The sequence below is a fragment of the Pan troglodytes genome, chromosome 21 (genome assembly GCF_028858775.2).
Source record: "Pan troglodytes isolate AG18354 chromosome 21, NHGRI_mPanTro3-v2.0_pri, whole genome shotgun sequence".
NCBI lineage: Eukaryota > Metazoa > Chordata > Mammalia > Primates > Hominidae > Pan > Pan troglodytes.
In genome coordinates this window covers 21,679,761-21,707,078 of record NC_072419.2, presented here as the reverse complement: position 1 = coordinate 21,707,078, position 27,318 = coordinate 21,679,761, and the positions used below count along the sequence as shown (strand labels likewise).

The 27,318-nt window shown below is 38.0% G+C and overlaps 1 protein-coding gene and 1 long non-coding RNA gene across 10 annotated transcripts in view; one reads left to right on the top strand and one right to left on the bottom strand.

Moving 5' to 3' along the window:
• MACROD2 (mono-ADP ribosylhydrolase 2) overlaps positions 1-27,318 on the bottom strand; it is a 2,047,165-nt gene that overhangs the window by 867,312 nt on the left and 1,152,535 nt on the right. The gene's annotated exons all lie outside the window — the stretch shown is intronic.
• LOC107970090 (uncharacterized) lies at positions 7,703-26,942 on the top strand. Its single transcript, XR_001712368.2, has 4 exons — positions 7,703-7,838; positions 14,368-14,584; positions 23,884-23,988; positions 26,780-26,942. It is a non-coding gene; the product is annotated as an uncharacterized LOC107970090 (long non-coding RNA).

Below are 27,318 nucleotides of genomic sequence, written 5' to 3'. Positions count from 1 at the left end.
AGAGTTGTTTGAATGCCTGCCTCCCTACTGAAACAACAGCTCCCGAAAGATATGGAGGTCATCTTATCATTTTGTCTCTAGGGCCAACAATATGACTTGCAGGTGTATTTTAAACATATATTAATTGAATGGAAGGGCAAGCGTATTTCTAATTAGCATTATCAGAGAGTGTTCTTGGATCAGTGAGGTTTTTAAGCTGGCCTGTGAAAACTAACTTGATACTTTCCTCCTGGGGAACTGGGAAGACCGCATTTCCCAGAATTGTCGCACCTGGCTGAGATCAGGTGGCTGAGTGCTGGCCAATGTGGATGAAAGCTGTGAAGGCCACTCTCAGGTCCAGCCATGAAATATTCCACATGATCCTTTATTTTCTCTCTTTTGTCCACATGTCTAGAAGTGGAGGACTTGGGAGGGTAGAACCACATGTTGGAAGGACCCTAAATCCCCAAGTTTACTGCTTACAGGAGACTCACTCAACTAGGAGGATGACATTGGCCTTTGTGTGAATGAGAAATAAACCTTTATCAGGTCACTGAGATGCTGGGGTTGTTTATTATAGCAACTACCCTGTTCTGACTGACACATGTGGGTAAAATATTGATAGGTAAAAACAGGGGGCAGTGGACAGAGCAGGTCATTCCTTTCGAAGGGGATGACATGAGTTAGATTTACAAATCCATGGGAAGGCACCCAACCCCAGTATTTCCCCTAAAGATAGAATTGTTCTCTTAGCTTACTTTTAGTTAGGATATCATGAAGCAGGGGCAGTAAGCTCATGGGCCCAATCTATTCCTTTGGATGTTATATTTGTCTAAGGCAGTGTTGGTCCGCACAGTATTATAAACAGTTGAATTTTTTGTTGCTAAGAATTTTTAAAAGGGGAGGGTTCTTTGAAACATTCGCTATCCGGAATGATTCAGACTGAGTAGCATCTGATCCCTTTAAATAAGGCCTGGGTTCTTTAACTTTATGCGGCATCCCCCACTCCCTCCTGCCTCACACCCAGTCTAGTTCCAGCAGATAGTTGAGTTTGACACTCCTTCGTTTTAAGCCATTAAGAATTGGGGCTCCAGGCCCAAGCAGTGACTGTGTGTTTATTTGATAGGTTATCCTCATCTTGTTCCAGGTAGTGGCTGTATCTGTTCCAGGGGAAGATGCACACTTGTGAAAATGTTTGTGGTGTGATAAAACAAGGGCTTTTGTTCAGGATGTGATTGGGAACACCACAAGCCTATCATTCTGGATGCTGCCTACTGTTTTGGGCTTAAGACAATGTTGCTGGTCTAGCCATTGCAATGGACATCAGGAGGTTTTACTCTCTGCTCTCTTCATTTCTGCATAAAAGATAATTATTTCAGAAAGAATAGCTTTATTTGAGTATATACTAGAGGTATGGGGCATGGGGAAAGGATAATCCAGAATAACTATCCGAGTGCAATATAGTAAATAAGATCTTTTTTTTTTTTTTTTTAAGAGACAGGGTCTTGTTCTATTGCCCAGGCTAGTGTGCAGCCTCAGACTCCTGGGATCAAGCAATCCTCCCATGTAGGTGGGACTACAGGTGCATGCCACCATGCCTAACTATTTTATTTTATTTTATTGAGATGGCATCTCATTATGTTGCCCAGGCTGGTCTTGAACTTCTGGCCCCAAGCGATCCTCCTGCGTCAGCCTCCCAAAGTTCTAGGATTATAGGAGTGAGCCATCATACCTGGCAAGATCCAATTTTTAACTGCTGAGGAATGGGAATGTAGAATTTCTATGATTATTTTTATGACAACAAGTTCCCATTCACTGTGTTATCGTCCCTCTTACTTAACACAAGCAGTGTAAGTGTATTCTGAAGTTCTGGGATCTGGCCACCATTCCATGTGGGCTAATAAAGGCAAGAAATGCAACCAAATACCTCTATAGATGGTGGCGGAAATGAGAATGGGAAGACAGAAGGCAGCTTGTACAAAAGCAGTTATAATTTTACAACAAAGTAAACCAAGTAAAGCTTCTAACTCGAAAAAATGATGAATTGACCATGTAGCTCATAATGATATTTTAATTTGTCCATTTACCTGCAGGTACCTGTCTGTACATGTTTATAGACGTCACATCAATGAAAGCATAGGTATGTTTAAGATGTACCCTTACGGTGAACACATCCTAAATAGAGTACCTCCATGTCAGCGCCAGAAGATTAAATGAATGAGTAAAGAAATGCTATGTGAATGAATGAATTTTGTAAAAGTATCAACCATCCTACACAATACCAGATGTCTCCAGTTTTTCTCCATGGCAAATCAGGAAGTCTCCTAAAATATTGATAGAAAGAGATGCCTAGGGGAACACACCTGCATGCCTCTAAGTTATAAATAATGCTCCTGTGCTCTGAGTGCCAGAAAAGATAAATTTTTGTGCTTATTGATATAAATTATTCTTCCCTCATTAAGGTCTAATGAGCCAAGATTAGGATATCCTGGACTCAGGGTCTTCCGCCCCAGGAAAATCAACCAGGTTCTTTGTGTCTGAGTTTATGACCTTGTTAGCTGGTTTCCTGGCCCACATTTTTACATATTTCCCCCCCACCTTTATTCACAGCTCACTAGACTGTAAATGTAAGACACAATTGCACAATCATTTACCCTGGAGATTTAAGTCAGCATTAAACTTACCAATAGCTTTATTGCTCCAACAACCCATTTGATTTTTTATTCCCCTCCCTCTCTCCACTCTTCTTATCCCCCACCACTAAATGAATTTATAGTTTTGTTACTACGGGAAGACAGCTTAGGAATATGAAAAGATATCTGAAGCAGAACAGCAGAAGCAATAAAAATTGGATGCAGAGTTTTACTTAGACTATTGCCTTTTAGGGTCTGTTCTTTTGCTAACCACAAATCTGGTTTCAGATTTTCATTCTACTCAATTCTACAGCAGAACAGATGTGAAGGTCCTGTACTCTAGGGGTATGATCTGACCACCTATTTTGTAATAATTTTTTTTTTCAAAGTGATGAATTGATTCTCAACAAAAGGAAACTTTCTTTGAGCAGAGCATTCACTGGATTTAGGAAATCACAAACTCAAGGGAGGTAAATAATCTTCTTCAAAGGCATAACTAACTGCAAATGCAGAGGCCCATCATTTCCAAGAGGAATTGAATTTAGCAATAAAAAGCAAAGTCAAGGGATGGACATGGTGAGATGTGTAAAAATATAAGGCAACAGGAAGAGGAATGTTTCTCAGACTTGAATGTGAAAATTCACATCAAAATGCATTCCTAGAAAGTACTAAAATAAGGAACACCATCTATAGTAATCCAAGCATGCTATCCAAATACAACAACAAAATAGTTCTAACGGGCCGGTCTTAGAATTAGCAAAAAAAGGTTATATAACATAGTATATGTAAAAGGAAGGAAAACACACACATACTTTCTAAAATTCATTGCTTAACATTTAATCCAAAAGGATAGACATATAACCCCAACACACTGCTGTTGGCCTTTGGCAGTTGAGTACTTTGGACAAGCATTAATGACAATATTAATCCAGAGTAATCAATATGGTCCTATCTCTCAACCTGAATCCTGATATTTTATTCTATTAATTAATAGCTATTACTAGGAAGAAGATACCTATTGCAGCATTAACTATAATTGCAAATACAGTTGACCCTTGAATAACACAGGTTTCAATGGCAAGGCCCACTTTGTACGAGGTTTCTTTTTTCAATGAATATAATCAATGCACTGTATCTGCAGATTCTGCATCCACCGCCAAACGTGAATCGAAAATACAGTCTGTGTAGGATGTGAAACCTGTAGATATGGAGAGCTGAATTTTCTATACTCGGGTTCTGCAGGGCCAGCTGTAGGACTTGAATCTACTCTGATTTTGGTGTGGTCAAGGTCCCCCTGTATATAGAGGGACAACTGTAATGAAAAACAGCCCAAATGCACAATAAAAACATGTGTAACTTTTATTCTACTAAATTAATGGGACCACTGCATATAAAATCATTAAGAAGTCACTGTAGTAACACAGAAAATGTTTACGACATAATAAAAAATTGGAATATAAAATTGCACTTAGAACATGATGATTATAACTAGAAAAAACATATCACATTTTCTTAATTTTATGATGCTGTCCATTTTGAGGTGTTGAATTAAAACTGTATGCTGGCCATGTGCAGTGGCTCACGCCTGTAATCCCAGAATTTTGGGAGGCCGAGGTGGGTGGATCACTTGAGGTCAGGAGTTTGACACCAGTCTGGCCTGTAACCACGGAGCATAGATATTTAGATGTAAGAACAAAACTAGCTTCTAGAGAAGAGAAAAGCTGGGTAATTAGCTATAGGGGGAAAAGTGTTCCCAGAGAGGGCACGGTGCATGCAAAGGCCCAGTGACATGATCGTGCATGGTGTGTCTGTTGAACTAGAAATTCCTCCAGGCAAACAGCTGCAAATGAAATAAAGGGGAATTCATTTCTGAAATTCGCAAACATTACATGATATTAATTTTCTACTTATCCTTAATTCACCAGATAGAAGTTTAGATTTTGTACCATAATTTGTCTGGGTGCACAGGCACCATAATTAGCTTGAACTATACCCCATCTAAATTTCTACGAATTCAATTAGACTGAGCAAAAAGCTAAATGGATAAAAAAAGTATTTTCAGGTTCCTTGTAATCAACAGTCATTGTAGTTGATTCCAGCAAAACAGACTGTTATGGATTAAATTGTGTCCCACCCCAAATTCATGTTGAAGCCCCAAGTCCCAGTATCTCTGAATATAAATGTATATGGAGATAGGGCCTTCAAAGAGGGGGTTAAGTTAAAATGAGGCTATTAGGGTGGGTGAACCCTAATGCAATCTGACTGGTGTCTTTATAAGAACTAGACACAAAAGCGAGAGAAACCAGGGGCACAGGTGCACAAAGGGAGGACCATATGAAGAGTAAGCAAGAGGGTGGCCATCGGCAAGCCAAGGAGAGGAAGCCAAACCTGCCAACACTTTCATCTTGGACTTCCAGACTACAGAACTGTAAGAAAATAAATTCCTATTGTTTAAGCCATCTGGTCTGTGGTATTTTGTCATGGCATCCCTAACACATTAACGCAGAGATGCAATTTGGGAATCTTTAAATTGTCCAATAATATCAAAATGCAAGAAGGCCTAGGTGTTGGTTAGTAAGAATGACCTTGGCAATGCCAAAAACACATTAATAGCATCACTTGCAGCATGCTGTAATTCATAGGTAGGAGGGAAAAAGAGTACCCAGAGTCCCTGTGCTCTCAGCATCCTGTGGACTGGTATCTTTGGGGCTGGGCCAGCTGGATGCACCGTAGGCTGTTCTTGGAGAAGGGCCACTTTCCTTTATTTAGAATGAGAAGAGAGCTGTCTTGTAAGCAGGGTAAAAACAGTCTGGGGGTGGGTGCAAAACAGTCTGCACCCAGATGCCACCTTTTTAGGGCTGATGTCTGGGAGTGTTAGCTGCTAGCATCTGGCAATTTGTGAAACTTGGGTTCAGGTGCAGACACTCCTCCGGGAGAGGGTGGGAGGAGTGGGGGGCTTTGATTCCAAGTAGCTTGTTACTAGGCAATCCAGGAAATCTGGATGGTAATTTACTAAACAATCTGGCTTGTCTCTGCACAGGTAGAATTGTTTATATCTGTCAATAAAAAAATAAGCTAGCACAAGCATGAGGCAAAGTGCACAAATTTTAAGTACCATTTGATAACTTCCTATATATTTACATGGAGGTAACCACCACCCTAGGCAAGATACAAAATATTTCCAGAGAGACCCTTCATGCCACCTACCAGTCAATACTCTCACCAAAGGTAACTAATCACTATTCTGGATTTTTGTGTGAAATTCTGATTAGCTCAATCTAGGTTATATAGGAGCCTAAAGTAACCTCAGGCTTATCTAAGAATTTTAGCAGCTACAGTATTTGCTCAGGTAACCACACCATGTCTGCCTCCATCTTGCCCAATCCTCCCTTATGCTTCCTCATAGTCCTATCTTCTCTTCCATCCTCTTCTTCAGCTGTTCAATTTGCCCCTGCTATACTGTGGTCACTACCCATTACCACAAAGCATAGAGAGCCATGGAAAAGCATGCTTACCCAGATGAGCTGCTTTCCATATGGAACACTGCAATGCCAGGGACCTTTCTGGAAAATTGGCAGCTTGGCCTGCTGTAGTGGTCATTTGTAACATTTTATTCTGCCATGCACATTTTCCCTTCTGAAGCTGCCCCTCAGCTGTTGTGGATGAATATCATATGCTGATGGGAGGAGGTGCAGGACACAGAGATTGGTGCAGGTTGAGCAAGGACTCATGCAGATACATCAGATCCCATTTTCAGGATTGATAGGGAGGTTAAAAGAGAGAAAGCATCTTTCTCCTCTGTAGATCTCAAGCTCTAGCGTAACAACTTAGAGCAAGGGTTATATGCATGCATAGGTGCTGGAGCCAAACTAGCTAGGCAAATCCACTTCCAATCTTTATAATTCTGTGACTTTGGACAAATGTCATAACCACACAGAATAATTGTGAAGATTAAGTAAATACCTCACAGTCACTAAAGTTTGAAGAAGGATGCCCATAAGATGCACTTACAGAGTGGTAGCCACTACTAAGGTTACTTTAGAGTGGAGTGGTAGAGGCATCTTTCCTGCCAGCTGAGAAGTACCTGCATGAGACAGTCCCCATAAAGTAATACAATATCAAGAGAAAGAAGGAGAGAAAGAACTGGAGACCTGAAGACAATCATTTTATGCCTGGATGAAGCCTTACCTGAAGTCACAATCACTGCTTAGGCTTTTAAGTAACCTGAGGCAGTACATTCACTCTCATATTTTTCTTACATTTTATAGAAATTAAGTTTCTGGCATTCACAGTTAGAATGGATTCTGACTACTGTACCCATATAGAAATCCCACAACTCTGATGCAAAGTGTAAACCAATGCTTCCTGCTTTCAGTTATGGTTCACTACAGAGAAAGAAAAAAAAAAAAAGCATGCCATTTTTCATTATACCAGGATATAATGTGCCTCTAGGGTAAGCAAATGACACACGACCCAATTGCAGCTTTAATTTCTATACTCTTAAATAATAGCCATGACACCAATTCATTCAATGGAAATTTAAATTTTCATTTTCTTTGTCAAAAGTAACTGAGCTGAAGTAGAACCAAGCAAGAGGAGGGAAAAAAAAAGTTTTCTTGTGCTAGTATTCTGTTCTTTCTGTCTTTCCAGAAAACGAAGTAAATTATACAGGTGCATTTATTTACTTATTTACCAGCAAACATCACATTCATTAGTGAAAGCCTCAACATAGAATGAGGCAGATGACTGGGAAAACAGAAAAAATGCAGAGTTCAGTCTTAAAGTTCCTGTCAGGATACCACTGAAAATAAATTCAGATTCGATGGCGATGAATGAGTCAAAGAGGAATTTTCTGCAGCAGCTCTGACATGTGTGAACACAGAATGGCAGAGTTGTATTTTTCAATTTGGAAAGTCAGGCTACAGAGGTTTAAAACAAATGCATACATGATGACAGTCTTCACCTTCCCCTTTACACTCCACCCCCAACAGGCAGGGAGGAAGGCAAGAAATCTGTTTGGACCAGTATGTATTCAACCTTCTAGAACAATCTGGTGTTTCCTCACAATTCAAATAGTATTGTCACGGGATCTATGGAGTGTCTCTTTGCCAGCCAGAAACCTTTCTGCCTGAGTATTGTTCACGCCCACGGGGCTCATTCCACCCACTCGGCCCAGCAGGCTGCACTCAGCTCACGCTACTGTCCTGGATCCCACACCTACCAAAGGTGAGCCAGGCACAGAGAAGTGAGAAGTGTGTGGGCAAATGAGTGCAGGGTCTGGTCACTGTGCACAGCCAGGCATGCAGACTGTGGCAGTAGGGTGGGCAGCTCCAGACACTGGCACAGGTGCCAGCTCCATTCAAGGCTGTAACTGGACCAGATGTCCTGCACACAGCTTCTGCTGTGTGTACCCATGTCTAGATGAGGGGAATGTAGTGGCATCTGGAACCTTGGAGATGCCAGGAACCACAGAGCCCCAAAGAGGGTGTCACAGCTCTGGCTAGGGGATTCCCTAGGTCTGGACTCCCTGAAGGGATGCAGCTCTTCTCTCCTTCTCATTGCCTGCAACATGGAAGGAGGGGGAGCATGTTTCAGCCCTGTTTGTTACAGTTCTGCTTGGGTTACAGCCATTTGGCGTGTCCTGAGTTCTTGTCCCACATCCAGGAAGAATGAGATAGATGGACAATTGGGGGATGAGCAATGTGGAGAGGAGCTCCATTGAGTGACAGAACAGCCCTCAGGAGACCCGAAGTGGGAAGCTCATTTCCACAGGCAGGTTATCCCTAACAGTGTCCAGCTCTCAGCAGAGAGGAGACTCGTAGGCAGTAGCTCCTTCCTGCAGCTGGTAGTCCTGAGGTCTGTTCAAGTCTGGCTGAGTCTGGGGTTTTTATGGGCTCATAAGGGAGGAAGTGCATGCTGATTAGTCCATAGGTGGCCATGGGCAGGCCCAGAAAAAGCACCATAAGTTCTCACTCTGGACTGCAGACTTTATCAGGAACTGGCAGCCCAGCCCACAGGCTTCAGGCTTGAAGGTGGGATTTCACCAAGGACCTGCCCCTTTTTGTCCAGGAGCCTGTCTGCCTTCTGCTGCTATCAACATGCCATCCACAACGCCCAGGCTGTTCCTGCCAATGGGTACCTGCAGGCCCACACTAAGCTGCCCTCAGCCCCTCCTTTGCCTCCCTCCCATGCTGCTGGGTTCCCAAAGTCTAGAGGGGGCCAAGGCAGCAGGGGGCTAGCGTGTCAGCACCTCTGAGAGTACACATACCTGGCCACGGTGCAACAGCACCCAGCCTCAGCCACAACTTTGCTCTGCAGCAGAGAGGGTACTGGGAGCAGGGAGAGGCCAGGGGGCAGAAGCAGGCACTTCTAAGCCTGTTGGGGCAGGAGGGCTTCCCAGGCCTCTGACAGTGCAGAGATTCCCAGGTCTGGAGCCACAGCCGGGCAGCTGCTGTTGCACCCAGGAACACTGGGCTCCTGCCCCATCAACTTGGTAGGGGCTGGGGCTCCTGCCTGTTCCTGGCCCCCACTGGCTCTATGGAGCACACAGCCATGGTTGCACCTAGCCATTGCAGCCAGTATCTTTGCAGTGGCTCCTCCAGATGGGCCGCCACTGCCATCAGTATAAAAAACTAAAAATGAAAACTCCTATCATAAATTATTGTAATGTCTCTTTGCTTGAATTCTCTCTCTGAAATTTCTATTTCATCCCCCAAATGGCAGGCACAAAGTCATCTTATATTTCATGAATGTTCCAATAGCTAAGTCAATATGACTAAGTCTACCATTAGCATTCAGCAATTAAACATTTTAAGTAGTGTAATTATACAAGAAACCTGGGTGGTAAAATGACTATTCATGGTTTCTATATTCATTGTAAAAGTTTGCCATGTATATCTTTTTTTAAATTTTATTTTATTTTATTATTATTATACTTTAAGTTTTAGGGTGCATGTGCACAATGTGCAGGTTAGTTACATATGTATACATGTGCCATGCTGGTGTGCTGCACCAATTAACTCATCATTTAGCATTAGGTATATCTCCTAAAGCTATCCCTCCCCCTTCCCCCCACCCCACAACAGTCCCCAGAGTGTGATGTTCCCCTTCCTGTATCCATGTATTCTCATTGTTCAATTCCCACCTATGAGTGACAATATGCGGTGTTTGGTTTTTTGTTCTTGCGATAGTTTACTGAGAATGATGATTTCCAATTTCATCCATGTCCCTACAAAGGACATGAACTCATCATTTTTTATGGCTGCATAGTATTCCATGGTGAATATGTGCCACATTTTCTTAATCCAGCAATGGCAACAAAAGCCAAAATTGACAAATGGGATCTAATTAAACTAAAGAGATTCTGCACAGCAAAAGAAACTACCATCAGAGTAAACAGGCAACCTACAAAATGGGAGAAAATTTTCGCAACCTACTCATCTGACAAAGGGCTAATATCCAGAATCTACAATGAACTCAAACAAATTTACAAGAAAAAAACAAACGACCCCATCAAAAAGTGGGTGAAGCACATGAACAGACACTTCTCAAAAGAAGACATTTATGCAGCCAAAAAAACACAAGAAAAAATGCTCACCATCACTGGCTATCAGACAAATGCAAATCAAAACCACAATGAGATACCATCTCACACCAGTTAGAATGGCGATCATTAAAAAGTCAGGAAACAACAGGTGCTGGAGAGGATGTGGAGAAATAGGAACACTTTTACACTGTTGGTGGGACTGTAAACTAGTTCAACCATTGTGGAAGTCAGTGTGGCGATTCCTCAGGGATCTAGAACTAGGAATACCATTTGACCCAGCCATCCCATTACTGAGTATATACCCAAAGGACTATAAATCATGCTGCTATAAAGACACATGCACACGTATGTTTATTGCAGCACTATTCACAATAGCAAAGACTTGGAACCAACCCAAATGTCCAACAATGATAGACTGGATTAAGAAAATGTGGCCATGCATATCTTTTATGCTCATATATTTTACTTAAAAAATATGTGCTGGATTATTATCTTAATCAATTTAAAATCTTCTCCTAAATAATAAAGGCCACAAGTAACATTTTTTTACAAATAGAAGAAAGCAGAACAGATATGAAGAGACCATATATTTAAAGATTTTATATTAAGATGAGACATTGCACTTGAGCATAAAAATAAAAATTTGTCATTTATATAATAATCTATATAGTCTAAAATTACCATTTAAATGCACAATAAGAATTAGGAAAATCATGATTTAAAAGTCTTGGGTGTATATGTTTGGGTTTTAGCAATGAAGTAAGTTTTCAGTGATAAATTATGCTGCACTCAGATTTATAAAAGAAACTTCTATTATTGATTAGTAGCTTAGAGAATACAGACACTTTTTTAACCAATGAACAAAACATTTTATCTCGAAGTCTATGCTTCAGGAGACATGTAGGTAAGAAAGATAAAGTCAACAATGCAACATTTCATTGTATACCATTAACCTATACTTTGAGTTCATGAGGGGTAAAAATGTAGTAATACTCAGATTACAGTAGGACTCCTTATGAGTGCTTCAATTAAAAATATGCAACCGTGATATCGCCATGCTAAAAATTGGTTCTGCATGACTGAAGCTGAGGCCCACTGAAATGACTGTATTTATACCCAATTATCGAGCTATAACCTTTGACTTCCCTTTAAAACTGTCTGCCAAAAAAAATTGAATTAAAACACAGCTTGAAATTCAGCCAGCTTCCAGAATTCACCTTAATGGAATGGATTCTCTGTGCTACATGGGACAAGAGTGATGTGATGAAGGTTTTTGCATTGACATTTAGGGATCACAGCCTCTTTCTCTACAATAAGACATTCCTTCGATTTGCCAAAGTGAGTAAGGAAATTGCCTACCCCCAATTAGGAGAAGATAAAAAAAATCCTATCACTTTGATCTGATAGTGAACATGCTCCATTGGGCTGAAATAGAGAATCTTTTTGGACAGCTTCTCTTTAACTACATAGGTCTGTTTAGCAAACATACAGTGAGTGAGTTCTCACTTTCTCATCCAAGCAAATATCAAAGGAAGCATTTTCAGGAAATCATAATCCAAACCTGCAACTATTTAGAAAAAATGTGCAAAATTAATTATATATTAGATAAAGTTGCATAGTAATGGATAATTTGAGTCTAGGGTTAAATTAATTTTCATAGATTTATTATTTAAAATTTGCAAAATATTTGAGTCCCTGAAAAAGATAAAAAAAGTTTAACACACAGACCCACCCAAACACACACGCACACACACAGTTTATATATGTTCACGTTATATTTTTAAATTAATATTCTTTTAAGTTTCTGTTCATTTTGAATGCTTTTTATGTCACTTGAAATATGGGGGCAAACTTATTCATAACATGCATGAAAGCTTTCAAGCATTTTCTCTTACAGATTAGTAAAAATAGTAAATTTTCAGCAAGCCATATACACAGTAATGCTTCCCCAATTAATTGTATTTTCATTTTAGTATGGCTCTACTGGCAGGTTGCTAATAAATTGCTGATAATTATTAATCTGCACTTGACTAGTCAATGTTCAGATCTTTTTCAAGAGAGACACTCCATAAAGATTTACAAGTTTTGCCAAGTGAGGGGCTCATGCCTCTAATCTAAGAACTTTGGAAGGCCAAGTCTAGAGGATGGCTTGAGCCTAGGACTTCAAGACCAGCCAGGGAAATATAGTGAGATCCCATCTCTACAAAATTAAAACAAAACAAAACAAACAAAAAAAACGAAAACAGTAGCCAAATATTGTGGCAGGCGCCAATAGTCCCAGCCACTCAGGAGGCTGAGACAAGAGGATAGCTAGAGCCCAGGAGTTCAAGGCTGCAATGAGCTATGACCGCACAACTGGATGTTGAGACCCTCTCTCTCAAATAAAAAAGAAGGAAAGAGAAGGAAAGAAATATTTACCAATTTTATAAAGGCAAGTGGAATTTCTCTTGGTAAATCTCAAGATTCCTTCCCCAATTTGTTTTGTCCTGTCTCCAGATTTTTGGCCTTCTTTAACTGACTCCTACCAACCTCCATTTTTTTTTCCACTGGAGTCCCTGAGGCTACAAGATTTGCAGATTTTTCCTTTTTGCCTCTTCCTCCACTGTTGTACACATTTTGGGATCCCTGGTAACTATGACAGAATCTTAGAAGCTTCTCGCTGTCTTATGAATGCTTCTCTGACTCCTATGATTGATCCCAAAAATCAAAATGGGAAACCATCTTGAGCTTAGGTCTTTTAAGAAAAAAAATTAATTAGAATATGCTTATTTAATATTTCCCTTCTGGAAAGCTCTAAAATTTGACTGTATTCATTCATTCATTTTTTATTCATTCACTCATTTATTTATTCAGGAATAATTTAATAAGCACCTTCCATGTGCAAGGTATTGTGCTAGCTGCTGGGTAGACACTGCTGATAAAGGGACCTGGCCCAGTCTTCAAGGAACTTAGAGTGTAGTGTGTGGGACAAAGGAGCCATGAAAATACAACTACATCATTTAAGTTGTGGGAATGTCAGGAAGGACTTCAGAACAAAACACAGTGATAGAGAATAACGGGATAGAAGGAGGAGAACATATTTCATTTAAAGCGTTTTCAAAGAAAGTCTCTTTGGAGAGGTGACTTTTAGCTGAGACCTGAAGTATAAACAATTGAGAGAAAGAGAGGGGAGAGAGAGAGAGAAGAGAGATTGAGTGGGATGGTGGGATGTAAGGGCTAAAGAAAGTACAAGTTAAGTTTTTGCAGATCAGGAAGCAACTTGTGAAGATTCTAATACTACAAAGAGCTTATTGAATCTTGTTACTATGTAAAAGTGACTACAGGGTCGGGGGGTGATAAGGAGAGTGATGGGGGAAGGTGGGAAGGTAGGAGAGCAATGGTGAAGGAGAGATGGAAGGGGAGAAATGGAGAAAGAGAGACAGAAGGAGAAAGGTGGGGGAAGGATGGAGGGGAGATGGAGGGGCAAATTTGGATAGGGAGCTAGAGAGACAGTGGTGGAGGAGGAGAGATGGAGGGAAAGACAAAGGGAGAGAGATAGAGGGGAAGTGATGGAGGAGTAATAGAGGGGGAGATGGAGGGAGAGTGATGGAGGAAGAGGTTACAGAGACCATGATGATGAAATAGGCCAGAGTCTAAGTACTGCCAATAAACAGAAACCTCGAATTTAAGTGATTTGGGAAGAAGATTCTTAGGATCCTCCTCCACGCTAGGTCCCCCAAGGGGATTTTGCTTGGCTCTCCTCCTCTCTCTGGCTGTCGTCTCAGGGTCCTACTTTACTCTAGCTTAGGGTCTCTGAAATTTTCCATGGTCTTAGATGACAGCGACCGCCCTGCCATACTGAGTAAAACTTTCCACCCAGGCCAACTGCCTGGTGCTCAACAACCCTGCCAATCTCTCTCTAAGCTGGGCAGCCAGCAGTGGGTTGGTGTCTAGGTGTTCAGCACCGTGTTAATGCTGGAACACTTGGTGTTTCCAACTCTTCAGCAGCTTTTCTCTGGGGAAGCTGAAAAGCCTTTGCTAACCCTAAAGTTTCTTCCCTGTGACAACTGAAAACACTGTTCTTTGGGGCTTGTACTGTGTCACATGGCTATGCAGGAATTGCATTTCCCAGAGTCCCCCAACTTAAATGGCTCTGGTTTGAGTTGGCCAGAGTATGAATCTGTGGGAGCTCTGAAGATGAATTGGTGTAGCTGCCCTTGCTCTTTTCAGGTGGTCATGGTCCTGGTCAGAGATGGTGAGGAGCCAGCATGTCCTAACTCTCCCTGTGCACAGCCAGCTCTTCTTCCAGACCTCTAGGGCTGCTGACTACCAGGCCCACCAGACCCATCATCAGATGCAAGCACAACAGTTCCTCTGCAGTTTCTCTCCAGAAGCTGGTCCTACCTGACTTCTCATTTATCCTTGTAGGCTTCAGTGCTTCAGAAGGGTAGGTAGTGACTTTTCTCTGATCTCCCTACGCTATGCTTTAATCTCTACTTCTCTACCTTCTCAAATATTGTATGACTTCTTAGGTCACTAGTAAGTCCCTTATTGCATAATATTCATGTGGTTTTTCTTCCTAAATTGAACCCTGAACAATACATGCTCTATTATCCTGAAAAAAGAATTCAGCTTTATCTTCAATTTAGGAATTTAGGAAAAACTAGATAGTTACAAATTAGCAAGCTAACCTAAAGAGTTGTTGAGTTTTGAATAAATTACAAGAATAAACTTTAACTGTACTTCCAATTCTATTAACAACTGATTACCATCTGGCTTGTAAGGCAACATGGCCGTGTTCTGCATGTTGCTTTCTTTGGGCAGCGAAAGCATAAAACTAAGAGAGAGATAGATTGATCTTAATCCCAGCATTCCAACAAAGAAGATTATGTTGATGGATATAACTAACCTAAGTAAAATACAGTGACAACAAAACCATCATAGAAAATAGGAAACTCATCAATAAATAACAAAGTTCACTGATACATTCATCTTCATTAAAAGACCAGAATTGTCTCTGAGGGAAGTGCCCACATCTGATAAAAGAAAAAAAAAAAAGCTTTCAGGTCATTTGTGCCTATCATCAATAAAGCATCTTGTAATTTTGCTAAAAGTGCATAGCAATAAAAAGACAGATATACTGGAACAGGACATATGACTAAAACTACATCAGTGGTCATTAAGTAAAGACAACTTGATTTTTTTCTTCTTAGAGAAAACTAGACAATTTCCTTGCTTAAATCCCTCTGCAATAACTGGGTCATCCCAGAGATGTGCTAATTCTTTTAATTCTTGCAAATAAATGTCTTGTACCCTGATAGTGGCTGGTGCAGTTACTTCCTTCAAGAAAAACGGTGGCCCCTTAGCCAAGAACGTGGCTCTGTTAATGAACTCTAGCATTCCAGAGGCCAAAAAAGACTATAAAAACTGAAAATCTCCAGCTTATTTTCAGCTTACTGAAAAGTATTGCACTTCCTTTCACTTGAGTAGCTCAAGAAATAGTCCTCCACTCCTCTTCCCCTCCATCTGATGTCATGCTGAAGAACTTTATTCTTAAAAAAGTTGGGAAAAGAGAAATAGAATGCATTCTTAGCATGAAATACAAACACAAGCTACTTTTGTTCTATCTTCCTGAGCTTCTTTTTTTAACTGTGGTGAAATATACATAACATAAAATCTACCCTTTTAACCAATTTTAGGTATACAGTTTAGTGGCATTAAGTATATCACTATTATTGTACAACAATCATCACCATCTGTCTCCAGAACTTTTTCATCTTCCCAAATTGAACTCATACCCATAAATAATAACTTCCCATTATTCTGTCTCTCCAGCCTTTTTAAACCACCATTCTACCTTCTACCTCTATTAATTTGACTACTCTAGATATCTCATATTAGTAGAATCATATGATATTTGTCCTTCTAGATTTGGTTTATTTCACAAAACATAATGTTTTCAAGGTTCATTCATGTTTTAGCATATATCAGAATTTCATTTTTTTCTTTTGTTCAAGAGATGGAGTCTTGCTATTTTGCCTAGGCTGGTCTCAAATTCCTAAGCTCAAGCAATCCTCCCACCTCTGCCTCCCAAGTATCTGGGACTACAGGCACTCACTATCACACCTGGCTCATTCTTTTTATGGCTAAGTAATATTTCATTGAATGTATCTACCACATTTTGTTTATCCATTCATCTGCCAATGGACATAGCAGTTGTTTCCACCTTTTGGCCTTTGTGAATAATGCTGCCATGATCGCTGGTGTACAAGCATCTGTTCGAGTCCCTGCTTTCAATTCCATCTTTCTGAGTTTTTAAATGATGGAAATAATTCATGTCAACACACACACACACACACACACACACACACACACACCCCACAATGTGGAGAGAGGAAGAGGCCTTTAGCTGACCATGTCGGCAAACTTTTGGCAGCACAGAAAGTGCATTCATCCTTGGCATAGGATCCTAGGATCCTAGAATGCCCTCGATTTATATGTATTAAAATCAAGAGGCCCAGGGAAAGTAAGTGACTTACCTGAGGTGACAGAGAAATAGTCAGTGCCGTCTCCAAGGTCAGAACTGCCCAGAATCTCTTGATTTTTGGCCCAGTGATCGCTCCACCACATCACGCTGATGTGAAGTATTATTGTTTAGTCCCTCCAGGCTTTGAGCAAGGAGCTTTGCTAGTAACATAAACACCACTCTTACACACCCCACGGTCATGCTGGCTTTTATAAGAATTATGTATTTCAAATGCCAGTTTACCTAGTCATGCTATTTATTATTTCTACTTTTGTTTTATGATGGAGAGAGGTGTGGGGACAGAGGAAAGACCTTGTATACTTCGTATCTAATTTTACATATTCCACATACATTCTGCCAGTGCTTATTTTTCCAGATTTTGTGGTCTCTGCAAAGGTAAAAAGATGTCCTGCTCTCAAGAAGAATACAACCTAATATTTCTGAACGTGAAATTCTGTTCCTGGTAGACTCATTTACTTCAATATCTCTACTCATGGTTTAAAGAACATCAGGTTGTCAGAATTGGTGTGTTTGTATGAAAAAACCTGGGTGGATGGAGCCATGAGGATAAACTGAGTGAATTATATTTTTTGCACTTTGAACTTCTAGTCTGTGAAGAGCTGGGAATCATTTCATGCCTAAAGGGTCTGCTCTGACCTTTGATATAGAATTTCAGAAGGTATAATGTAATTATAGTAGATAATGAGAGCAGGGGAGGCCTCTGAAGAGCAATTGTAAAAAGCATATTTTTTTGAGTAGGTTTTAAAGATAAATGTAAACCTCTAACTTCCTAATTTTTTGCTGATCTCTTCTGGGATATATGACTGAATACAGCGAGGAGGAGGAAGAATAAAATGTTCTGGAACCAGAGCATTCCACTTAACAGTGCTTTGCAGGAAACAAGGTTATCTTAAATTTCAACATTTACCAACTAATGCTAAGTAGGGTTTATGAGTTTTCACAAATACAGATAAAGCTAGGATGATTAAAAGAGCACTATTAAGAGAAGTAAGTAGTTGCCTGAGATATACAATACTTTGGTTATATTCAGAAGTGGTATAACGTTTACTTCACTTTTACACACTTCTTGTATCTTTAAAAGACTGTTTATACTTTTTTTGGTAATGTATAGAAACTCAATATATTTTTTGTGTTTTAACCCAGAAACTCTGTTGAACTTTCTTAATAATTCCACTAATTTTTCTGAAGATTCTTTTTGCTCTATGTAGACAATAAGTTCATCAGAGAATAATTTTAGTATTTTTCCCTAAATTTAAATACTTAAATTTAATAATTTCATACTTAAATTAAATAATTAAATTTAATACTTAAATTTAATACTTAAATTAAATAATTTAATACCTAAATTAATACTTAATACTTAAATTTAATAAATTTACATTATTTATTAATTAAATAATTAATTTAATTAATTAAATTATTTATTAATTAAATTATTAATTAAATTTATTAATTAAATTAATAAATTTAAATTTAATAATTTAAATACTTAAATTTAAATTATTAAATTTAAGTATTAACTTAAAACCTTCATTTCTGTTTCTTGAAATTATTTGCTAGCTAAGACCCACATCATAATATTGAATGGCTTTTTTTCTGATTTTTAAAGGAAAGTCTTGTAATGTTTCAACAGTAAATATTTAAGACAAAATAAATACCCTTAATCTAGTTAAAGAAGTTCTCGTTTATCTGTAATTTGTTTGAAATTCTTAAAAAAATGCATAGATTGTTGTATTTTATACTTTTTTTTGTTTCTATTGAGATGATCTTATACTTTGTCTCCTTTAAATTATTTTAAGCATAAATCTCTCAGTCTGTTCAGGCTATTATAACAAAGTAGCATAAACTGGTGACTTATAAACAATGGAAATTTATTTTTTACATTCTTCAGGCTGGAAGAGATTAAGATGCCAGGCTGCTTGGGTTCTAGTGAGGGCCCTCTTCTAGGCCCTCTTGAAGGCCTAACTTCTTGAATATTCACATTTCAGAAAAGAGAGAGCCTTCTGTGGTCTCTTTCATAAGGGCATTCATCTCACTCATGAAGCCTCCACCCTCATAACCTAATCACCTCCCAAAGGCTTTAATTCCTAATACCATTACATTGGGGCTTAAGGTTTCAACACATAAATTTTGGAAGTACACATTCAGTCCATTGTAGTAAAATCCAGTGATTTTTTAGGAAATTTACAGGGTTGTCCAACCAATCTGGTTTTAGAACATTTTATCACTCCAGAAAGATCCTCCGTGCCCATTTGCAGTCAATACCTGTTCCTACCCCCAGCTGCATGCAAGAAACCACTATTCTGCTTTGGATACGTCGTTTATAAATATTTCGCATCAATAGAATCATGCAATATGTAGCCTTTTGCATCTGGCTTCTTTCACTTAGCGTAATATCCTTGAGGTTCATCTATGTTGTAATATGTATCCATAGTTTCTTCCTTTTCATTGCATTTACCAGTTGATTGATAGGCATTTGGACTGCTTCTAGTTTGGGCATATTATTTTGAATTTTTGATATGGTAAAATTATTTAATATATTTCTAAATGTTAAAAAAAAACCCTTATATTCTTACACTTTTCATTTCTTGCACTGCCTTTGTTGGGTTTGGGCATGAAGATTATATTGGCCTCTTAACATAAGTTTGGAAATGTGCATATTTTTGGAATGATTTTATGAAATAATCCTGAAATGATTTTGAAAGTTTGGTAGAAATTGCCTGCGTATAGTAAGTGTCACTTTGTTTGGGGAAAGTTTTTGTACTACTGAATTAATTTGTTTTATGGTTACAAAACCAGATACAATAATTCTAAGTCACAATTGGTAAATTACACTTTTTTCCCCAAGGATCCTATTTGTTCATCATATCTAAGTTTCCCAATTTATTTGTGTCTAGTTGTTCTTTTTTAGATGCAGTTTTGCTCTGTCACCCAAGCTAGAGTGCAGTGGCACAATCTTGGCTCACTGCAACCTCTGCCTTCCAGGTTCAAGCCATTCTCCTGCCTCAATTGCCCAAGTAGCTGGGATTACAACTGCACACCACAACACCTAGCTAATTTTTGTATTTTTAGTAGAGATGGGGTTTTACCACGTTGGCCAGGCTGGTCTCGAACTCCTGACCTCAGATGATCCACCTGTCTCAACCTCCCAAAGTTCTGGGATTACAGGCGTGAGCCACCGTACCCAGCCGGTGTCAAGTCGTTCTTACCTTTATATGTGAAATGTTTTTGTCCCTTGTTTTCATTTATATTTTAATTTTCACTCCTATTATATATATATTTGTTGATCAATCTCAGCAGATATTTCATTGCTATTTCTAAGGAAACAATTTTTTGTTGAATTGTGGCCTCTGCAACTTTCTCTATAGTTTGTTATGACTTCAGTAATTTCTACCTCTTATTCTTTCTTCCTTCTAGCTCATTTATGCTGATATTGATATTTTTACGGCTTATTTTTTTAGAGACAGTCTTGCTCTTTTGCCCAGGCTGGAGTGTAGTGGCCTGACCATAGTTCACTGCAGCCCCTAACTCTTGGGCCCAAGTGATCCTCCTACCTTAGCCTACAAAGTAACTGAAACTACAGGCACAAGCCACCATGCCTGGCTAACTTTTTTAAATTATTTTTTGTAGAGACAAGGTCTTGCTATGTTGCCCTGGCTGGTTTTGAACTCTTGGCCTCAAGTGGTCCTCCTGTCTTGGCCTTCCAAAGTACCAGCATTACAGGCATGAGCCACCATACGCAGCCTGTTACTTCTTCAATTAGCCTTACACCTCATTAATATTCAATCTTTATTTTTTCTAATATAGCATGTAAAATTAAACATACACCTTGATTGCATCTCAAGGATTTTAATATGTACTGATTTTATTATGATTCAGTTCTAAGTGTTTTTAAACTTTTATTATGATTTTTAACCAATAAATTACAGTTGTTCCTGTCTTTGTGGGGTTGGTTCAAGGCCTCTCTCCTTCCCACCTTCTCATACCAAAGTCCACAAATGCTGAAGTCCCTTATAAAAAATGGCATCATATTAGAAAATAATGTACACACATCTTCCTGTATACTTTAAATCGTCTCTAGATTTCTTATAATACCTAATACAATGTAAATGTTATTTAAATAGCTGTTATGCTGTATTTTTATTTGAATTATTTCTTATTGTAACTTTTTGTTTTATTTTTTTTAAATATTTTCTATCCACAGTTGATTAAATCCACAGATGTGGAACCCACAGATATGGAGGGCTCACTGTATGTCCTTTGAGTATTAAATTTTGCGAAATAATAATTGTTATTTTCTCTGATTTTTTTTCTTAACATTGATTGCCATCAGACACACTATGTATTTTATTTATTTACTTTACTTTTTGTCTGCCTCCCCCAGTAGAATGCAAGTGTCCTCAGAAGGATTTTTGTCTGTTTCATTCACTGTGCTATCATTCTCAGTGCCTAAAGAATTGCCCAGCATATAATGGGTTTTGATAAATATTTATTGAATGATGACATATGAAATACATTGGACTTTCCTCTATGGCCTAGAACATGAGTCAGCTTTTTCTGTAAAGGTTTACATAGTAAATATATCAGGCTTTGTGGACCACATGTGGTTTCTGTCATACATTGTCTTTTTGAAAAAAATTTACAATCCATTAAAAACGTTAAAAAAAAAAAAGGTTTTAATTTGAGGGTCATACTCAAACAGGCCATGAGCTGGATTAGGTCTGTCAGCCATAATTTGCTGATCCTTGGCCTAGAATATGGTCAACTCTTATGACTATTCAATAAATCCCAGAAAATACTAATCTCTAATTTTGAAGATCAGGTTTCTATACTTATGTACATTACAAGCTTGTTAATTGTACTATTCAAAGCTTCTAATTTGTTGTATTAGATTTACCTCTTAATTAGTGAGAATGCTATTTCTAAATCTCCTACTAAAATTATAGATTTGTTCATTTCTTCTAACAGTCATATCAATCTTTGATTGTCTAATAATAACATATCTTTTTTAATAGTATTTCTGACAAATCTTGTAAATAGTATAAAGTTCTTCTTTTTTTTTCCTGAATAGTTTAATCTTCTGATAATCTCTGTATTTTAACCAGGGAAATTAGTCTTTTTATGCTTATGGTGATAATTGAGGTAGCTAAACTATATGTCTTTTCATTTTTATTTTCTCTTTTTTCCAGTCTTATGTCTTTCCTTTGGATTCACTGATTATCCCTGACCCTATTCTGTTCAATTCAAACTTAAAATTCATGTTATAGTTTTAGTGTTTACTAGACTTTACAGATTATTTTAATCTCCTTGTAAACAATATAAGGGCTTTAAAATGCTTTAACTTAGATCATCTACCTTTCAGCTTACCTGCCATGGTATTCTGTTTATTTGTTGTATCTAATTTGTTTAATGCCAAACTTAATGTTTAATGCGTATTATTTTATACAGTCATGTTTATTTACACTTACTGATTTCTCCTTTGTTATCACCAAGCTTTCTTGTCTTATAAACCTTTTTGATATTATTTCAATTATTGTGTTTCTCCCTGAATGCATGCTATATTAGGAAGAACTTGTTGATTATAAACTTACCAATTTTTGTTAATCTGAAATCATGCTATTTTATTCTTGCTCTTAAAAGATAACTTTTCTGCATACACAAATACGTATTGAGAGTTATTTTATCTAAGCATGTTTCCTCCACACAGCATTTACTGTTGCTTCTGTCAGTTGCCAGAGGGTAGTTCCAAAAAAGAAATCATTTTTATTTCTGTGCTAAGGGTTTGAACCACAAAGCCACAGAAGCAATGTCGATAGTTACAAATCCTCAGGAAGAATTCTGAGTTTTAGTTCTACTTTCATTTTCCATTTGTAATAGTCATGGACATAGCCAGGTTTTATGACATCTCTCTTTGCTGGCAGGTGGATTTTGTTCCTGGACCACCCTTTCACCACGAATATAACCTTCTTAGGGTCTAACTTTATGCAAACATCTCAGATTCAAACGTATCTTTGTCCAGGTTCAAGGTCTAGTCTTCCATTTTCTCTTATGGCTATTAATCTTCACAATGCCTTCAAGTCATCCTGAGCCTCAGCTCTTACTTACCACTCCTACCACTCCTCTTTCTGCTCCTAGTCCTTTTTAAAAAACAATACAAAACAAAACAAAAACAAAAACTTGGGGATCTCCTTTACTTTCTTGAAAGCGCAGCAAGTCATTCAAATGTCCGTTATTACTCAGCTTCTAGGTCGTTTTCAGCTGTAAGACTCTTCACGATATTTAGTCCCTTCTACTGTTAGAATAGTAATCTGTATTTTATCTTCTTTATTTTATTTCTAAGATGGTTTTTAATTAACCCCATTAAGCCATTTTAATACAATACAACACCTATATCGATTGATTGATTTTCATCTTATCAACATCTAAAAAGTGCATTTGTTTTGACTTGTAGTCAGGATTAAATTCCAAACTGCAGGGAGAGATAAATTCAATAAAGTATCTTATTTTGATTTTGACTTTGATTCTTCTGAATGTTGAGTGATTAATTCTATGCTTTGTTTAAACATTGATGAGGAAACTCCTCATTTCTGCATCTACGTAGAAATTAAGTGTAGCTGACAGGTTCCAGAGACAAGCATTCTAAACCGGATTTTCTTCTTTTATTGAGTATACCTTTGTCTCTTGAGAAAATAAAATGTAAATTAGTGAGATAATGCAGCTGAACCAGCATCCAGATGGTGTTTTTTAAAAGAAAATCGTAATTTACTGGATCTTTTCTTCTCTTCTATACTAAGCCATATGCTTATTACAGCTTCTTTGTATATTTACTAGTAGCCCACTTAGAATGGGCAGTATGTACAAATATTATGAGATTCCTCTTGATCTAAGATCAGAAGAAACACACGAAGATTTTAACTAGAGTTAATAGTACATGAACACTTTTAACCAGTGTGTAGGAGGTAATATTTTATTAATTATACTATATTATATTACATTATTATATGTTATTACAATTATTTATTAATAATTTTCATATTATATAAATATAACTCAAATTATCGTACTATAATAATATAACTTGATTTAGGTCCAGTTTGTACCATTCCCAAAAGACCTGTAAATGATTTTTTTATTGAGCATATTATGTCCTCAGTTGTGTTAATCATTTTCAGATTTATCTAATTTAATTCTTGTTACAGCCAGCTGAAGATTAGTCCCATTGTATATATGTAGAAACTGAGACTCAGAGAGGTGAACTGACATGTCAAATCCACATGGCAATGAGGCAAAACCAGGATTTAAAGGTGAACTATCTAATAAAAACTTCTACTGCTCCTTACACCTTATGACATTTTCATCAATTGTATAACAGTGCGCATGCACATGCATATGTGTGTGTCATCCACTCCTTGATCCACGTTAACTTCCTGCAAAACTTCTATCTCTCTAGTAAAAAAAAAAATAATCAAAATAATTTACAAAGATAGGTTCTGGGCACATGGAATTAGCTATCATCTGCTCAAATTAAGCACAGATAATTCAGTAATTGTTTCCTGAAATTGTTGCAGATCAGATTAGGAACTAATAATTTATGTATCCAGAAAAAAATGGACCCAATTTCAAATACATATTTAAAAAATACTATTAGATCAAGGGATATAATGGGTTAAGTCAGTTTTTCTACTGATATTTTCTCCTTATCCAAACTGAAAAGCGCTGGGGGCAGATAGTGGGGAGAGGATATGGGTGGAAGGGTGAAGGTAAATGGGATCGTGTCTATTTTTCTCCTGTTTATGCCTGCCATAGAATAGGTCATTAATTTTTTGAATAAATAAATGATTCATAGGTGTGACACTAAAGGGGGTCTTATAAAAAGTAGGGTCAAAGGACAAATATGACTAGTACTTCTTCAGAAAATGTGTGTTCTCTACTATACTCTCCAAATGAATCAAACTTGAAAAGTTGCCGAAATTGCAATAGAGTGGTTTCTACAATGTTTTTAGTTGAAACTTTGGAATTGTTGTCTACAGCTCCTTTGCCCTCATATCAAATCACTATGATAGTTCACCATTTCTTGTTCCAGAATCTCTCTTACATTCATCCTCTTTCTCCATTCCACTGCCAGTGCCCAAGCTTGGGGGTTTCTCTTCTTAATGCTCTCCTGGATAATTGTAAGAGCCTCCTTATCCTCACCGTCCCATCTTTTTCAACCACCTTCAACACACCCTGGCAAAATATTAAGGGGTTCCAATTGTCTCTGAAATACAGTTTGAACTTTACAAGGGTATCCAGTGACTTTCCATGCCGTCTCCATTTACATTTCTAACATAACTCTTACCTGCACCTGTCATGAACATTTTGTTCCTATTAAGCCATTGGGCTTAGTCTCTGAGAACACTCTAAGAAGTTCTCATTTATTTTATTTTCCTGAAATACCTCTCCTTCCTCAGTATTTTCCTGGGAAAGTCAACTCAAACGCCCCAAGATCCAACCTCTCCCACTGCGCTGAGAATTTAGCATCTTCCTCTCCTGCTCTCCAACAGTGCCTTGCTTGTACTTTACTAGGCTAATAGTGCATATTTTTATTGTGTGTGTGTGCCCATGCGTGTGTGTTATACCACCTCTACTAGATTATAAACTCCCTTAGGATAAGGGAACTAGACTGCCCAGTGCTGTGCATGGCAGGAAAAAAAATCATTCTCCCATATCAACCAAGAAACCAATCAATCAATCTCCTTACATAATTAGAGTTTGTGAAATAAATGATTGTCTGCTCCTTCCATTTGGTCTTCCTCAAAATAAAGCAAACCATATTTTTATTCTTATCTTCCAAAAAAAGTGGATTACCCTTAACTTTACCCTCTGTCAAAGAGTATATTTCAATCACTCTAGTTCTACATCAACATATAGAGTTGCATATTTTTGAAAAACCAAGATAGAAAATTCCAAGAGTCTTGATTGAACTCTTATTTCTACAAAATTTCCAGAGAGTCATATGTTTGACAAAACTGACTACACACAAAGAGAGGGAAAAAAAGGCAGAGAATGAACCTAAATCAGAAGAAAATAGGGGAGAAGAGTTTTCCTAAAGGTCATACTTTCGTTATACAACAAAAGACACATTTTTCCCCCAGTGGCTTTACCCTTTTTGTTTTATGAAAAATAAGAGAAAAATGAGATTCTAGAAAAGAATTTTTTTGTATTCTATGATTAATAGGGTTTGAAACGTAATAAAATTATGTTACAAGTACAGTTTGAATATTGCATTCAATCTCTCTATATACATATATTAAAAAGGAAGAAGAAATTTCCTCTTTAACTTTGTGGGTAGAAACACAATGTATTGCAGATAGTGGCCTATGCATTTGAGGGAGAAAAATACATTGGATTGGCAAGAAATGGAGACTAAAGGAAAAGAGCAGAACCATGGTCAACATCTTCAGATTTCCTGGTGATAAATGTGTATTCAATACATAACTACTTGTCATCCTGTAACTGAGACGTCAAAGCTCTTGAATTACTTTATATTCCATTAGTGTCTATTTTGCAGTCTACTCAACAAGTTAATGATCTTTTCATAGGATTTCTGAATTATGGACTCAGGAAAACAGATAAACCAGTAGCTATCCTTCAAGAAAATGACTAATATTGCAGGAACTGAGTATGAGATTTTCATTTGCTTTGCAAACAGGTGACAAAGGGCCAAGGACATCTATTGAAATGAACTCAGCACAAACACAAATTGAAGATAATGTCATTGACCTCCTAATCTCTCTATTTTCACTACACACTTCTGCTGTGGTAGAGTTAAAAGATTTGTACTTGAAAGACCCTATTTGAATTTAGCCTGCCTTTTACTAAATGTTGAGGTATGTGAAAAGAACAGAGTTTCTCTGTGGTATTCAATTTTCTCACCTGTAAAATCAGGAAAAAAATGTTAACTATCACTTGAGGATTTTGTGGGGATAAGATGGGAAACACATATGCAAAAACATTTTCTAAACTACAAATGCTGATTGCTATTATTATTACTACTGCTATTGGTATTATTACAATCATAATTACTGTCTTATCATTTGAATTACTTTTAACAAGGAGGAAGAGATGCCTATTTGAAGAGTTTTAGAAAAGAAACCTGCAAGTTGAAAGCCACATTTCAAAAACATATCTATTTGAAGCCATTTCCACAAAGGTGGAGAATATCCCCTATTATGTGTCACTGCCAAGGGAGCTTGGCGTGATTCAAAATAAAGTGATAAAACACCTCCATTTATTTCATAATGGGAACTACATATTATGTGTTGCTAATGGGAGGGGTGGTGGGGGCACAGGGAGAGTTGCCACACTCCAAGGGGTAACTGAAGAGAATTTAATGAAGGGGCTATTTTCAAAGTTGTAAAATGATAAAGCACCCTGAGGTTCACAGCAATGGGGAGCCTTGGCCACCTGTGGGCCTGACAGGGCAATGGGAGAAAGTGGTTATTAGAGCCCAGTGAGAAATATGGCTGGGAAAGAGGGCTACTTCTGAAGAGGGATACAGCCACCACTAACCAGCATCTGCAGGTACAATAATAAACACCTTGACCTCTCTCTTGTCCCGTACTCAGATTTCCTGCCAGTGCCCACCATTGGCT